Source organism: Salvelinus sp. IW2-2015, unplaced genomic scaffold (genome assembly GCF_002910315.2).
Source record: "Salvelinus sp. IW2-2015 unplaced genomic scaffold, ASM291031v2 Un_scaffold2863, whole genome shotgun sequence".
In the NCBI taxonomy this organism is placed as follows: Eukaryota; Metazoa; Chordata; class Actinopteri; order Salmoniformes; family Salmonidae; genus Salvelinus; species Salvelinus sp. IW2-2015.
The window spans coordinates 11326-17636 of record NW_019944163.1 but is presented as its reverse complement, the minus strand read 5'-3'; the positions used below and the strand labels follow the sequence as shown (position 1 = coordinate 17636).

Sequence of the window (6311 nt, the reverse complement as noted above, 5' to 3'; positions counted from 1 at the left end):
TGAATTCAACACAGATTTCTACCACAAACAGGAAGGTTTCCAATGCTCACAAAGAGAAGGACACTCTAATTGAAATAGCATTTGATGTGGGGGTCACGATAATATGCAAAAGTTGCATATACTTATATCAATTACATTGAAGTCAATTTAGCAGATCGCTCTCTATCCAGAGCGAACTTACCCAAAATTGGTGTTGCAATTTCAACCTTAGATATTCCAAGTGGAACAACATCCTTAATACTATTCAGTGAATGCTATACATACCATTTTAACTGGAGGGGGAGTGGGCGGGGTATATTCGGCCGTCATATACAGGGACCTTGGCGGGTGAAACGAACCGGGGAGGACTACTTCATGGATATTCTGCTATCCCATAAAGATCTATTTCCCTTACAAAGCGTGGTTGCCTGTGTTTTCAAGAGGTGGTCTCTGTAGTAAGCGATGGGTTGATTGACTCTCCCGCATGAAACTTGGCGTCGTGAGGAGATATGTGTTCCACCATTGGAGGTTGCCAGAGCAGGCGAACAGTGTGATGGCGCCTTAGATTCGGAGGAAACCTGTAGCTTCCTCCGCCAGAAGGCTCGATATAGGGAGAGGCGAGCGAGGCCAGTAGGGATGGTATATACATGAATCCAGTGGTCCATACTCGTTCTCGGGTGTACGGGGCTGATCAGAGCCTGTAGGTAGCCCGGAACGCGAATTATACCGTTCCCCCTCACACGCGGTCAAGATAGCAAACCCGACCCCCATTGGGGGCGGTTCTGCTGTAATGGATGCGAGCTCTCCTCTTGGAGGAGGACCACAATGGAGTTGTCAACTCGTGGGATGGCTGAGATCATGAAACGGGCCATCTACGGTTGTGATAACTCCATTCGTGTCCTCTCCCAATTGCTAAGAACCTTGGCGTGATCCTGGACACACCGGTCGTATCACTAACATCCAATGGCGGTGACCGTTCCTGTAGGTTCATGCTCTACAACATTCGCAGAGTACGGACCCTTGCCTCACACAGGAAGCGGCGCAGGTCCTATTAGGCACTTCGTCAATATTCACCTCTGCGCATTACTGACAAACTTTGACGCCATGTGTGGAGAGTTAATTAGTTACGAGCTGCTGGATAGTGTATCAAATACCCACCCAGTCACTGTCCTAACTCAGTTGCCGGAAAGGGAAAGGAAACCACCCAGGGATTTCCCATGAGCCAATGGTGACGTTTAAAACAGTACAGTAGTTTAATGGCTGTGATAGGACGAAATACACAATGAGGATGGATGACCAATCATTGTAGTTATTCCAGAATAATAACCTAATGACAGTAGTGTGAAGAGACGAAAGCGGTTTACAGAATTTAAACTTATATATTCTATACTTGATATACATCCTGTTTGCAACAAAGTCAGCGCTAAAGTGTGATACTGCAATACTCTGGAAAAAGAACAAAATATCCATTTTTGTCCTGAGTTACAAAGTTCTATGTTTATGGGCAATCCCTAATACACACATTAACACTCTTACATGACTCTCATAGTTAGTGTGGCTGCACCATGTTTATGGTTATGTGTTCAGTCTGTCTCCACGTCTGTTTACCTTGCCAAGTAACTGTGGAGAGATTAAATGTACCTTTACAGACATGGACAAGTAACCCCATATAACAAAAAGCCATAAATCGCTCCTCACTAGTAGATGACTTCACAATGAAGACATTCTGATGTTCTGAGTACATGCATCATTACCTTTAAAATTCTATTTTTTGAATAAATCATACGGACTAAGAAACCGTTAGAAAAATGGTTGAGTTGCATTTGCAACAATCATACAACCATCTGGTACGAGATGTGCTGAAAGTATTTTTGAAAAGTAATAATAGTCGCAAATTGTTTCACACTCCAAGGTGCTGGGAAAGCTCTTTCAGAGCATTTACCAGAAAATGACTCCACAGGCTGCTCATCACTGCCAAAGGTGCTCTATTAAATAGTATTGATCTCAGAGATTGTGATATCAATCTCACAGTTAATGAGATATGTCTGTATTTCATTTTCAATAAATGTGCTAATATTTCCAAAAAACATCTTTTACCTTGTCGTTTATGGTGTATTTATTGTGTAGACTGGGTGAGAAAAAGAAATCATTACAAATATTAGCGATCAATTTTTTGAATCTCAGTGCTGTACACAAATACACTGTGAATAAGAGATCAAGGGGTTATTGAATAGTTTAGAAAGTGCACTGATATTCATGGAATGGCGTTATTAGGGAATTCTTATTTGGAGTACATTTTATAATGTGAGTAGGTCTACATATTCACTTCAACTATTACCTTCAGATTGACGAAATTATTTGTTGATTGCCTTAAAGAAACCATTTATTAAATTATCTTATACACTCCACATGTGTTCCACAGCACTCCCGCACAGTCACATTGAGGCCAACTATTTTCTCATAAAGTGTTTCATAAATGAAATATGTCAACTCAACCAAAAGCTCGTACCCATCTTTCTTTTGTCTACTGACTTAGCTACTCCTGTATCGTCTTCCACCATCTCGTTTACTACATCAGAACTTCTTACACTAAGTGCAACGTGTAAAGTGTAAGAGTGTGATCACAATTAAGACCTGTATAAGACATTTTTTAAGTATCTCCAGATACATTTTAATGACGACTTCTTGATAATTTTCAGTTACGATATTCATAAGCTTCATAACTGCGTCATTAACAAAGCCTGATTAAAATCACAAGTGATCATCAACTTGGGTAAACTTGCAGATTGAACCAGAAGCATACGCACAGTGTGGTTATATGGCTGCTGGAACACTAGACTAGTCGGGCTATTTTATAGGAAATCTCAGATAAAAAATGGTGATAATAGCTGTCCATGAATTGAAGTCTCAGCTGTTATTTGGAGTCCCACTAATTGGATGACTATGATGTAGAACACCCTCCTCTTTGCTACCTGGGAGCTATAATCACTAGCTTCCTTGAACTGTTATTTTCTGTTATTTTTCTGCTCCGGATTGAGATAACGCTTTTTTGCAAGCGATGTGACCCTCTAGGGACACAAAAAATCTCTGAAAAAAGAGAGGGCCATGCAGTTCTTTTAATTAAGTATCGCAGTTCCATTTTTTACCCATCTAATCTTCGCCTTCAAACGGAAAGCCATTTCTCAAAGATTTCTTGCCTTATAATATATCAATCTTCTGTTTTTCCATGTCTGCCACCTGTCAGTGAGTCGCTCGTTGAAATAGGCGTGTATGGTGTGTTTAAGAGGTGCCTAATTGTGAGTATAAGAGGAACCAACAGTAAGAGGATTACAGAGACACCTACCGGTCGTTGTACTATCCCTTGTCAAACATCTCGCAGTTTAGATCCTTCCTCGCACAGTGTCCCCATGGGAATTTTCAGCATACATTGTAGAACAATTTCAGTGATTGTTCCACCAATTTCCAGCAATAAGGCACTTTGCTTGCCTCACTATAATGGTCCAAATAAATGATCTCACTTGGACATATAGGTGTAACATTCACTAGAGACACCAACCTAATACATCCAATTCACAACGTGAACTATTGGCTCTCTGTCTCTAATCTATTACATTTCTGAGCTTACGTAAGAGGATATTTTTAGATAACATTACATGTGTATAACAATTTAACAATGTCTATAAGTTCAATTTAAGCAGCGGTCTTATTTACTATGCACCTTAAATCTCTGTTTCTCCTACACTGTAAAATATCGTACATAAAAGACAAATACATACTAAATTTCTTCCGACTTGTGAGGGTAAAACATTAGGCTGTTTGTTGTGGACAAGGTCTTGATCCTAGATTACAGCATTTGCTTGATTGGCGCAAAGATCTATAACCTGTCAATTATAACCACAAACACTATGGCCCTAGCAGACAGGCCTTTCCTGATAGCACTTGTGTTTTACCGTATGGGCCATTCAGGGTTATTATCCCGGCTATAAAACACTACTTAGCATAGCCCCAATTATAAATCCATTCTTCATGAATTGGTAACACTCCGCCACCAAGCACCTCCAATTGTCGTGAGTCTTCCAGTCCTGTTGTGCTGAAGCAACTCTGTTGTCAGCAAGTAGTGCTCAGAACTACGCGTCAGACCCGAAGGTGATAAGTAACCATACTGAGCAGCTCTAAGCGAGCTATGTGAATGCACACTGCACACTAAACACCTATCGACAGGATGTCAGACAGGATATCAGACACGCTATCAGACAGGATATCAGACAGGATATCAGACAGGATATCAGACACGTTACTGTCCTTGTTGATGCAATAAAGGAGTGAAGATGTCTTGGATCACACTGTGTGTGTGTGTTGTGTGTGGTGTGTGTGTGTGGTGTGTGTGTGTTGTGTGTGTGTGTGTTGTGTGTGTGTGTGTGTGTTGGTGTGTGTGTGTGTGTGTGTGTTGTTGTGTGTTGTGTGTGTGTGTTTGAGTGACAGTCATGTTCTGTTGAACATGGGGAAGCAGTGGTATTTACATGCCTGCAGAGCCAGTTCAACCAATACAGAGTTTTCCACTATGACAGACCACACACACACACACACACACACACACACACACACACCACACAACACACCACACACACACACACACACACACACACACACACACACACACACACACACACACACACACACACACACCACACACACACCCACCACCACCCACACACCCTACCACCCACCCCAACACATACCTACCTCCTCACTCCAACTGGAACTATACTGCAACAAAAATATTTTTTTAAATCTAAGATTTACTGAGTTGCAGTTCATGTAATGAAATCAGTTACAATTAAAATTATTCATTAGGCATTAGGCCCTAATCTATCAATTTCACATGACTGGGCAGGGGCACAACCATGGGTGGGCCTGGGAGGGCATAGGCCCACCCACTTTGGAGCCAGCTCCACCCACTGGGGAGCCAGACCCAGCCAATCAGAATGAGTTTTCCCCATAAAAGGGCTTTATGACAGACAGAAATACTCCTCAGTTTCATCAACTGTCCAGGTGGCTGGTGTCAGACGATCCCGCAGGGGAAGAAGCCAGATGTGGAGGTCCTGGGCTGGTGTGGTTACACGTTGTCTGCAATTGTGAGTCCAGTTGGACGTGCTGCCAAATTCTCTAAAGCGATGTTGGAGGCGACTTATGGTAAAGAAATTAACATTACATTTTCTAGTAATAGCTCTGGTGGACATTCCTGCAGTCAACATGCCAATTGCACACTCCCTCAAAACTTGAGACATCTGTGTTGTGTGACAAAACTGCTAGTTTTAGAGTGGCCTTTTATTGTCCCCAGCACAAGGTGCACCTGTGTAATGATCATGCTGTTTAATCAGCTTCTTGATATGCCACACCTGTCAGGTGGATGGATTATCTTGGCAAAGCCTTTTGTACTTCTCCTCTCTCCATCTCTTCCCCTCTTTCCATCTCTTCTCTTCTTTCCATCTCTCCATATCTTTCCTTCTCTCCTTCTCTCCATCTCTTCCTCTCTTTCCATCTATTCTCTTCTTTCCATATCTCCATATCAAATCAAATCAAATCAAGTTTATTTTATATAGCCCTTCGTACATCAGCTAATATCTCGAAGTGCTGTACAGACACCCAGCCTAAAACCCCAAACAGCAAGCAATGCAGGTGTAGAAGCATATCTTTCCTTCTCTCCATCTCTTCCTCTCTTTCCATCTATTCTCTTATTTCCATCTCTCTGTCACGTTCCTGACCTTATTTCCTTTATTTTGTCTTTCTTTAGTATGGTCAGGACGTGAGCTGGGTGGGCATTCTATGTTATGTTTTTCTATGTTTAGGTTCATTGTTAATTAGCCTGATATGGTTCTCAATCAGGGGCAGGTGTTTTACGTTTCCTCTGATTGAGAACCATATTAAGGTAGGCTGTTCACACCGTTTGTTTGTGGGTGATTGTCTTCCGTGTCTGTGTCTGTACCACACGGGACTGTTTCGTTTGTTTAGTCTGTTCCTGTTCCTGTTCCTGTTCGTGCGTTCTTCGTGTTATGTAAGTTCTCATGTCCAGGTCGGTCTACGTCGTTTTTGTTGTTTTGTAGTTATTCAAGTGTGCTTCGTGTTCGTCTTGTTTAATAAATCAACATGTATTCATCACCAGCTGCGTTTTGGTCCAATCCATGCTCCTCCTCAGACGAGGAGGAGAACAACCGTTACACTCTCCATATCTTTCCTTCTCTCCATATCTTTCCTTCTCTCCATATCTCTCCATATCTTTCCTTCTCTCCATATCTCTCCATATCTTTCCTTCTCTCCATATCTCTCCATAT

General features: G+C 41.9%; 1 protein-coding gene across 1 annotated transcript in view; it reads right to left on the bottom strand.

Moving 5' to 3' along the window:
• Window positions 1–6311, bottom strand: part of LOC112074880 (protocadherin-16-like) — a 55024-nt gene that overhangs the window by 41267 nt on the left and 7446 nt on the right.